Here is an 11,696-nt window from a genome sequence, read left to right as displayed (position 1 = left end):
CCTGATGAGACTCAGGTGCCCCTTCCCGCACACTATACCACCATACACGGTGACACAGAGGAAGGTGCACATGACATAGAAGAGGAGGTGATGGATGACCCAGTTTTTGACCCAGATTGGCATCCATTGGGGGAAGAGGGTGCTGCTTCCAATAGCTCAGATGAGGAGCATCCACAGCAGACATCGACATCGCAACAGCTGTTATCTGGCAGGCCCGGAGCACTCCAAAGACAGGTTCCAAACATCAAAAGAGTTGCTGGACAGCTTGTCCAGAGGGTCAAAAGATCACAGCGTGCTAGGCCGCAAAATGTCTGCCAAAGTAGGAAGAGTGCAGTGTGGCACTTTTTTGAACAAAATCCTCATGATCAGGCCAAGGTTATCTGTAAGAAGTGCGCAAAGACCTTTAGCCGAGGGAAAAATCTGAAAAATTTGAATACCAGTTGCATGCTTAGACATTTAACCAGCATGCACTTGCAAGCGTGGACACAACACCAAACCTCAAGTGCCACATGTGCAACTGATCACAACGAAGGTAGTCAGCAACGCTACATTGTTTCCCCCACTGTAAGCCCACCGGTTAGCACAGCAGCAAATGTTGAGGTGTCGTTGCAAGGCCACAGCAGTCAGGGAATCCCACTGTTATATCAACGAAAGACTGATTCTAGGCCATCAGAAAGAACACCAACTCCATCACCATCATCAACCCTCTCTCAGTCCGCCCTGTCCACCGCTACTTCCACCATATGCAGCTCTCAAGTCCAGCTCACCCTCCCAGACACTATGAGTAGGTCAAGAAAGTACTCAGTCTCTCATCCGCGTACACTGGGTTTGAACGCCCACATTGCCAAACTAATCTCGTTTGAGATGATGCCCTTTCGGTTGGTGGAAAGCACAGCTTTCCGCGAACTCATGGCCTATGCAGTACCACGCTATGACCTACCCAGTCGCCACTTCTTCTCTCGCAAAGCCATCCCAGCCCTCCACCATCATGTGAAAGACCGCATTGTCCATGCACTCAAGCAGTCAGTGAGCGGAAAGGTGCACCTCACAACTGATGCATGGTCCAGTCGGCATGGCCAGGGCCGTTACGTGTCCATCACTGCGCACTGGGTTAATGTGGTGGATGCAGGGTCCACAGGGGACAGCGGTGGTGGGACAGTGCTGCCTAGCCCACGGTATAGGAAACAGTTGGCTGTAGGCGTTCGACCCTCCTCCACCTCCTCCAGAAGCGAAAGCTCGTCCACAGTGCGCAGTCGTACGAGCACTCCATCTGCAGCTGCCACTGTTGCACACGATGTGTCCCCCTATCGAGCAGCTAGTGGAAAGCGTCAGCAGGCTGTGTTGCAGATGATGTGTTTGGGCGACAGACACACCGCCGAGGTGCTGGCCGAGTACTTGAAGCGACAAACTGAGTCATGGCTGGGCAGTGTACATCTTGAGGCAGGCAAGGTAGTTAGTGATAACGGCCGTAATTTTGTGGCAGCCATAGCCCTTTCAAAACTCAGCCACATACCTTGCTTGGCTCACACCTTGAACCTGGTGGTGCAGTGCTTCCTCAAAAATTATCCGGAGTTAACAGCCCTGCTCCAGAAGGTGCGAAGACTGTGCGCGCACATCCGCCGGTCGCCTGTACACTCCGTTCATATGCAGAAGCTGCAGCGATTGCTCCACCTTCCCAACCACCGCCTCATTATCGACATTGCAACAAGGTGGAACTCCACCCTGCACATGGTGGAGCGGCTGTGCGAGCAGAGGCAGGCCATAATGCATTTGTGGGAGGATACACGGCCAGGCACTTTGAGAGCAGACATGGAGTTGACAGGTGTGCAGTGGTCGAAGCTGAAAGACCTTTGTAAAGTCCTTCAGTGTTTTGAGGAATGCACACGGCTGGTAAGCGCAGACGACGCCATCCTAAGCATGAGCATCCCACTTATGCGTCTGCTCATGCAAACTTTGACGCACCTTAAGGAGCAGGCGTCTGCAGCCAATGTTGATGAGGAGGAAGAGGAGGAGGGAATCCTTGATGACATTCAGCCATTGTCTGCTCAGGGACCTCTCCTGGACGAGGTGGAGGAAGAAGAGGAGGAGGAGGAGGATGATGGGGATGATTACTTAGGGGAGGAGGATGCATCTCGTGGGGCAAGTGAAAATGTTGGCGTGGCAAGGTCTGGTACAGGGTTTGTGCGTGACTGGAGGGATGTGGATTTGCCAGAAAGTGCTCCTCCACCCAGCACTCGCAGTGCATCATTGACACCGGGAACATTGGCCCACATGTCAGATTATGCCTTGCAGATCCTAAAAAGGGACCCCCGCATTGCCAAAATGATGAACGATGACGACTACTGGTTGGCCAGCATCCTGGATCCACGCTATAAAGGCAAATTACAAAACATCATGCCACAGGAGAACCTTGACCTAATATTGGCTAATAAACAAGCAACTCTGGTAAATCGGTTGCTTGAGGCATTCCCAGCACACAGCAGCGGTGATGGTTCTCACACGAGCCGTACGGGCCGGGGGCAGCTTGGCAGAGGTGTTCGTGGTGCACACAGCAGAAGTGGCGTTGGAGACAGGGGTTTCATGACAATGTTGTGGACTGATTTTTCAAATACCGCTCACACAACTGGTAATACTGCATCGATGGAAAGTGACAGGAGACAGCAGTTGTCAACTATGGTAACAAACTACTTTTCCTCCCATATCGATGTTCTCCCACACAGGTCATTCCCCTTTGACTATTGGGCCGCTAAACTGGACACCTGGCCTGAATTGGCACAATATGCCTTACAGGAGCTCGCTTGCCCAGCTGCAAGTGTGCTATCGGAAAGAGTCTTCAGTGCAGCTGGATCAATCCTGACAGAAAAAAGGACCCGTCTGTCAACCCAAAATGTGGATGATCTAACCTTCATTAAAATGAACCACGCATGGGTTTCCAAGGATTTTGTCCCACCTTCCCCTGATGACACATAGGGTGACAGAAAAATGGCTTGCTTTGGTCCACCTCTTCCTGGTACTTCACCTATTTCGCCTTTTGCATCAGCTGAATGTCCAACATCAACATATGCCACTTTCTAAAACTCCCTAACTGTGCTGCCTCCCCCCCCATGGCCGGGGTCACCACCTACCGCACGACACCGTGCGAGTGCCGTTGCCCTGGACAGGTGGGTAGGCCGACTCTTGGGCGCGGGCACTGGCACAGGGTCCCTCATAGTGCAATCAAGTGTCTCTGACGGTGGTGGTGCACACCCGCCGTCAGACACACCGCTGTACTATGAGGGGCCCAGTGCCAGTACCGACGCCCACGAGTGGGCCCCCCTTGCTTGGGCAGGGCCCCAGCATTTGCAATCTTTACCTCTCCCTGCTCCTCCGCTGTGTAATCTGGGCCGTCAAATCCATACTGTGCCTGACACCGTCTGAGCCTGCCTCCTGAGACATATATTTTGAATGTCTACGCTATCCATACATGTTATCCAGGGATACGGTACCCTTTCTAACCTTTGTGCAATCACGTGCAATCCATAATGGGCCTAACACCGTCTGAGCCTGCCTCATGCTGTATAGACATATATTTTGAATGTGTACGCTATCCATACATGTTATCCAGGGATACGGTACCCTTTCTAACCTTTGTGCAATCACGTGCAATCCATACTGGGCCTAGCACCGTCTGAGCCTGCCTCATGCTGTATAGACATATATTTTGAATGTGTACGCTATCCATACATGTTATCCAGGGATACGGTACCCTTTCTAACCTTTGTGCAATCACGTGCAATCCATACTGGGCCTAACACCGTCTGAGCCTGCCTCATGCTGTATAGACATATATTTTGAATGTGTACGCTATCTATACATGTTATCCGGGGATACGGTACCCTTTCTAACCTTTGTGCAATCACGTGCAATCCATACTGGGCCTAACACCGTCTGAGCCTGCCTCATGCTGTATAGACATATATTTTGAATGTGTACGCTATCCATACATGTTATCCGGGGATACGGTACCCTTTCTAACCTTTGTGCAATCACGTGCAATCCATACTGGGCCTAACACCGTCTGAGCCTGCCTCCTGAGACATATATTTTGAATGTGTACGCTATCCATACATGTTATCTGGGGATACGGTACCCTTTCTCACCTTTGTGCAATCACGTGTAATCCATACTGGGCGTGAGAACGGCTGGCGAGCTGTTAAGCAAGCTACAGCACCTGTCCAGACAAGTACAGGGATTCCCTAGCGAGGAGACTTATTTGATTGTTTTCAATGTTGGGACAGCAATTTTTGGGGAGCACTATACTCTGGAGAATGATAGATGGGGCCCACCATACACTGGAACATTCCAAAGGTGGACATCAGACACTGGAGCAGCATTTACAGGGCCCATTATACACTAGAGCAGTAGAAATGGGGCCCATTATGTTTGGAGCATTATTTGGGCCCATAAGACAGTGGAGCTTCATCCATGGGGACCAACATATACTGTAGCATTATGTGGAGCTCATCATATACTGTTTCAAACATTATATGGGACCAATGATTCTGTATGGAGAAATAGATGGGCCTCGTCATGAGATGTAAAAAGTGAGGTATTTTTCATTGTACTATACCGCTATTTCTCTGCCGTATCGGAGCATGATGAGTTGTGTTATGTGTTAAAGGGGCGCTCTTTCGCCCAGGGCACATGAAAACCTGGAGCCAGCCCTCCCCCCCCCACAGTTTATAGCCAAATAACCCCCATTTTTCAGTGCGTAACTTGTATTATGAAGTTAATTAAGGTTGACAAGCTTAAGAAAGAAGAATTGATGCTTTTGGCATTCAAATGGGCACTGTAGGTGTGTTTCCTGTCCTCCTCTCACTGCCGACTTTTATTCCCCATTGACTTACATTGGGTTTCGTGTTTCGGGACGACCCCGACTTTTCCCTATAATCGGACGATCTTGCTCGACCCGACTTTTGGAAAAGTCGGGTTTCACGAAACGAAACGCGACCCTAAAAAACCAAAAGTCGCTCAACTCTATTAGCTACCTCTTATATTCCAAATCATAAAAGGGGTCAAATTCTGCAGCAGGATGGTTCTCCATCTCATACATCCATCTCTACAACATAGTTCCTCCAGGCAAAAAAGATCAAGGTGCTCAAGGACTGGCCAGCCCAGTCACCAGACATGAGACATGTGAAGGGTGAAGGTTTGCAGCACTATATATGTTACAAGAATGTTCCAGTCCGGTGCAGACATGCGCCAATAACATGAACCAAACAAGGGAGAAGAAAGAAGCGCAAATGATATCCCACACACAGCTCATATACCATATAAAAACAGGCTTTATTAGAGAAAAATGCTAAACAGACAGAAAAATGACAATAAAATACCATTAAAAACATGCTAAAAATAACATGCAAGGACAGATAACGGCAGACTTATATGACCAATATGCAGTGATGATGATATACATAAATATAGTAAACAATTATTGCCACCACCTGGTAAATAATGTTAGATCCACAAATACAAGCAATGAGATGTGCAATATAAGCAGGAAAATGCAAACACCACCGGGTATTTAATAATTTAGATAATTCTAACAGAGGAGACCGCTGTACACCAATTACTGCATGTCAATGTGTCAAAAAAATATTAAGATGATCCAAATATATATTACATGTAATTGGACATCATTGTCATGCTAGTCCCTCTGAATAGTGCAAACATGCAAAAATCTCTACAGGAGAAATTATTATAGCAGACTTATAACAGGGTTTCTCATGCACTGAGTTGTTATAAGGCCAAGTCATGTGTAGTGAGACTCCATATGTTTAGGTTTAGATGGGTTTTCTTGTGTAGTCTTTTTTAGAACATCTAATAGGGAGTTTTTTTTATCAACTTATCTGTCATATTGCAATCTCTACTAATGGGGTATATGAGCTGACAATATGGTAGCTAAAGTATATCCATCCAGTACTAGGGTTGTTTACAAACGCTGTCTTTATTCAGTGAGTTATAGCAGTAACGCTATTTTGTGGGCGTTTCTATTGTATGGATTTCCTATCGTTGGAATGCATGGGCGCCATCTTGGACACAGTGGAACGCAAACATTTAGCTGGCGCATGCGCAGTACACACTTGGGAATTTGTTTCCTGTTATTGGAACACATGGGCGCCATCTTGCCCACAGTGGAACACAAATGGTTGACGGGCGCATGCGCAATAGAAAATTTGATACTCCACTTCCTATAGGATTCTAATTACCCAGGAGGTGCCGCACACAGGTGACAGCATGTCCTGTGGTAATTGTTTGTGCACTCACATCATATAAATAGGGGCCTAATCCACAGGTAGACTACTTTCCCTGAGGAAGCTGTCTGTGGGACAGCGATACACGTCGGACTGGACTGAGCTGACTATGTGACTTTTCCACGTGGTAATTATGCTGACTCATGGGTTATAGGATGCATATGTTGTGGGTGCTTTATTGCAGGATCTTGTGGAGGCACCACTGAGAGGCCTTTATAATAAATTAGGCCCCTATTTATATGATGTGAGTGCACAAACAATTACCACAGGACACGCTGTCACCTGTGTGCGGCACCTCCTGGGTAATTAGAATCCTATAGGAAGTGGAGTATCAAATTTTCTATTGCGCATGCGCCCGTCAACCATTTGTGTTCCACTGTGGGCAAGATGGCGCCCATATGTTCCAATAACAGGAAACAAATTCCCAAGTGTGTACTGCGCATGCGCCAGCTAAATGTTTGCGTTCCACTGTGTCCAAGATGGCGCCCATGCGTTCCAACGATAGGAAATCCATACAATAGAAACGCCCACAAAATAGCGTTACTGCTATAACTCACTGAATAAAGACAGCGTTTGTAAACAACCCTAGTACTGGATGGATATACTTTAGCTACCATATTGTCAGCTCATATACCCCATTAGTAGAGATTGCAATATGACAGATAAGTTGATAAAAAAAACTCCCTATTAGATGTTCTAAAAAAGACTACACAAGAAAACCCATCTAAACCTAAACATATGGAGTCTCACTACACATGACTTGGCCTTATAACAACTCAGTGCATGAGAAACCCTGTAAAACATAATTCCTCATTCATGCCCTTAGGCCTAACTGAATTAAGTTTGTAGATCCATCTGGATTCTATCTTGAGTAGTTCACCCTGTCGAGATTTTTTTATCAAATTATCTGTCATATTGCAATATTTAAGATGATTTTGTAAATATTGGATATTTTTGTACAATTAATGCTTGTTCCCTTATATTTAGGTGATCACTACTAATGGGGTATATGAGATAGAGACCAAATAGATCTCAAGAGACACAAATAGATATAAGTTATGGGTCTATGAAGGGTAACACGAATCTATAAAGTGCAGACAAGGACAAAGTCTCCTATAATAATAGTTACCATGAAATAATGTGAATAAAAGGCAAAGTGCCTCTACCAGGGCATATTAGGCCTTAAAAACATGTCAGCCAATAATTTAGATAGTAATATAAGAGTAAGTAAAGAGATTATGACCTTAAATAGGCAGTCCTGGTCCCCAACGTGCGTTTCACGTGTAGCATCTTCTATGGGGGTTTTTCCATATAACTGTGTTTTAAGTGCATCCCTTTATAGGGCAGTGGTGGCAGCGGTAACCTAGAGTACTTCCATCAGCGGTCCTGGCATCTGACGTCACTGCAGGTCAGCGCCGCTTAGCCACACCCCCATCCCACACACCAGGATCGGGGAACGACATCAGCAGCTTCATGCACACGTCTCCACAACAATGTACACCCGGACCCAGGATGTGACGTCATTGCAAGTCAGCGTCACGTGCCGCCAAGCCACACCCCCATCCCACGCATCAGGACGGGGGAGGCGGCATCAGCGGCAACATGTACACGTCTCCATAACACACAGACCGTATAGTCAAAGAGATATAAAACAGGTAGAATACTAGGCTCCTCTATGTGGGCAAAGAAATAGCAGTCCACATTATATAGACTTGTACTGCCACTAAATGATCTAGAGTGTTCTAATAAATGCATAAACCACTAAGCAATATAACAAATATAGAGTACAGATGGAAGTGTGTTATGAGTTCATTTTCTCCTTCACCTCTGATGTCTCATGAACTCCCTCTGCTGGTGAAAGGAGGTAGTGAAATTGATCTGGATGGGAAGAACCTGTCATCTGAACAGGTGGAGTGTGATTGGACATCCAGAATTTCTGAGTGGATATAAGGCAGCTGACGCCTTGCAGGGTTGCTGGTGATCCTTTCTGCTCTGAGCTCTGGCATTCAGTTTAGTTCCTGTCTACTAAAAGCTAAGTTTTTGCTCTGCTATTTTTCCATGAGATTTTGTCTGTTTACTTAGTGTTTGTGTTCAGCCTGCCCTGGTTGGGATGGGCGGAACTCTATTTTTGTCTCTGATCAGTTGATCTCTTTGCTCTGTCTTCAGAATATACCTGAGTGCTGATATAGTGATTTTGAAGTCTAGTGACTTCAGGGCCTTTTCTATCAGACGTGTTGGACATTATTTTTGGCAGTGTTTTTTGCGTGATTGCAGCCAGCATCTTTTCTGTCCTTTCCTACCTAGTTAGTTGGGCCCCATCATTTGCTCAGCCTGTCTTTCTGTCTGTGTTTGTGTTTTCATCTGTTTTTCACCGACAATACATGTTGAGGGCTGTCTATTGCTTTGGGGTCTGCTCTGGGGAAGTTTAGATTTCCCCTTTCTTTCTTTAGGCTTATTTAGCGCTCCGGCTGTGACGAGGGGTCTAGGGCAACGTAGCAACCCCCCACGGCTACTGTTAGTTATGGTGAATAGGATCAGGGGTCTGCAATCCGCTAGCTACCAACCGTTCCGGTTTTCTGGACTTAGCTTGTGTTTTTGCTTTTTCCTCCTCCGGTGACTCATTCTTAACAGAGGCTGGTGATTCCGATGAAATTCAAGCACTGTTTCTTTACCAAAGCGGCGTATCCTGGCCTTTCTAGATGTGGTCTCCCAATTTTGGAACACGGTGTTGAACAAGGGGTTGTAGGTGGCGCAGCAAGTGTGACACAAAGTCTCGAGTTTAAGGCCACAGCAGAGCCTCCCGAATCGGCGTGTAACACGAGATCAGTACTGTGAAGCTTGTCAGTCACTGTGAGGGGTGCCGGTCAGGGCTCTCGAGTTCAGGAGTCTGCAATATGTTCAGTTCTGTCCGTGCACAGGTTGCGTGTGCAGGGAAGGACTGGCCACCGAATATGCCTCCTGGTTGGCGTGGAACAGCGGAGATGGAGTCAACCCTCTCCTTAAACGTACACTGTCTTCCTGCCAGAAGTCCCGTTTTCACTCGCTCAGCCACTTTTATATCCACTTCGCCCCCTACAGTCAGGTGCAAAGGTCAGAAAGTCCTTCCCCCAGCAATAATGGTGACAGCCCCGACAGTTCCAGCCGCGGCACACAAGAAAACCCCCCAGTCCGGTCCATCTCCCTACACACAGACCCATTTACTTGAATATGGAAATAGCGCTCCGTTCCTCCCGAGTCTTTCCGTTTGGCTAAGTAGTACTGTACAGCCCCATATGGGGTATTGCCACGTTCAGTAGAAATTGTGGGACAAATTTTTGTGCCATTTTTACCGACTTCTTGTGTGAAAAAGTAAAATATTTGGCTAAAACAAAATTTTGGTGGTAAAAATGTAGTTATTTGGTCTTCACTGCCCAATGGTATAAAATTATGTGACACACCCATTGTTAGGAACGGTGGAACGCACTAAATAAAAATAATAATAATAAAGTGTGTTCGCCGCTCGGAGTCCACCGTGCAGTAGGTGTTACAACCGCTACTGAGTAATGGCAGACGAGCAATATGGCGATATAATGCGCACGGGTTCAACGTCACCCGAAGTGCGCAGAGCAGGCTCTGTTCTCACACAGAGGCGCCGCAACAAAAACATACAAAAAGGCTGAGCCTGTTAGGCTGTGTGCACACGCTGCGGATTTTGCTGCGGTTCCGCAGCGGTTTTGGCCGCTGCGGACCCGCAGCAGTTTTTGCTGCGGTGTACAGTACCATGATTCCCTATGGGAATCAAAAACCGCAGTGCAGACGGTGCGGAATTTTCCGCGCGGATTATCTGCGGTTTTCAATCCGCAGAAAGAATTGACATGTCAATTCTTTCTGCGGATTCTCCTGCGGTTTGCCATCTCCTCTATTGAGGAGATGAAAACCCGCAGGGCAAAACCGCAGAGCAATCCACAGGTAAAACCGCAGGTCTTTTGACCTGCGGTTTCACCTGCGGATTTAACAAAATCTGCGCGGATGAATCCGCACATAATCCGCAGCGTGTGCACACAGCCTTAGAGTCACAGGCCTCAGGTAAATGCACACACGGTATAAGGTCACAGGAGCAGGAACTAAGACAGAGGAGCTGCGTCCGTCTAGACCTACCGTGTGTGCGGCATTACTACTGCGAATGCCAAGAAGGGCTGCAACTACCTCAAGTAAGCGCTAGAGAGGAGACTACACAACCCATCTGATAGAGAGATTCCTGATAGAGATTGCTTCCAGGCTAATCAGCTCCTGTGCCATCTGTAATCTGGACCCTGGACTGCATTTGCCAAGCAAAGTAAAGGTAAAGAAACTGCACCCTGTTGTGTCCTTGCCTCCTTCCTGCAACCCCGTCAGCACTGCTACATCTCTGTGCCAAATACTGCCCCTCTTCCTCAACACCTATCCTCACTGCCCTGGGACTACAGCCCTGCCTGTGGAGGGCTACAACATCATTGCTGCACTACACCATCTGTCCCAGAGGATCTGTCTGCAGCGTTGGCTCAACACCTCCCTTGCTGAACACCACAGGTGGTATCACGAATCCCTCATAAACTTTATTCCCATCACTCAACCCCTTATACATGGGTGCCCAGGGCCACGGACCGGGTCACCGCTACTGTGACAATCCCCTCTGAGAGACCGGCCCAGTACCGAGTACCCCACAGCACTGGCTCCAGGCCCCTCCGCCAACTGTATCCGCATCCTACTCATGTAATATAACCTAAATGTATGATTTTACAATGTTAGCATTTGGGGCCTCACTTTAAATTTTTGCCTAGGGCCCCACTTTGTCTAAAACCGGCCCTGCCTTGAGGGGTGCAGTTTTTAGAATGGTGTCACTTATTGGTATTTTCTATCATATAGACCCCTCAAAGTGACTTCAAATGTGATGTGGTCCCTAAAAAAATGGTGTTGTAAAAATGAGAAATCGCTGGTCAACTTTTAACCCTTATAACTTCCTAACAAAAAAGTTTGGTTCCAAAATTGTGTTGATGAAAGAAGACATGTGGGAAATGTTACTTATCAAGTATTTTGTGTGAAATATCCCTGTTATTTAAGGGCATGAAAATTCTAAGTTGGAAAATTGCGAAATTTACAAAATTTTCGCCAAATTTCTGTTTTCTTTCACAAATAAACGCAAATCATAACTAACATGAAGCAAAACATGTGATGAGAAAACATTCTCAGAATCACTGGAATCCATGGAAGCGTTCCAGAGTTATTACCTCATAAAGGGACAATGGTCAGAATTGTACAAATTGGCCTGGTCATTAACATGCAAACCACCCTTGGGAGTAAAGGGGTTAAACAATGTTTTATCTCACATAATCAGCTATGGTTCCCAGCTGTTCCTACTCTCTTTTGCTTCCCGCCTACCCAGGA

Source organism: Dendrobates tinctorius, unplaced genomic scaffold, assembly GCF_039654945.1.
Source record: "Dendrobates tinctorius isolate UK_male_01 unplaced genomic scaffold, ASM3965494v1 ptg000034l, whole genome shotgun sequence".
Classification (NCBI taxonomy): Eukaryota; Metazoa; Chordata; class Amphibia; order Anura; family Dendrobatidae; genus Dendrobates; species Dendrobates tinctorius.
Note: the sequence above shows the minus strand (reverse complement) of the source record.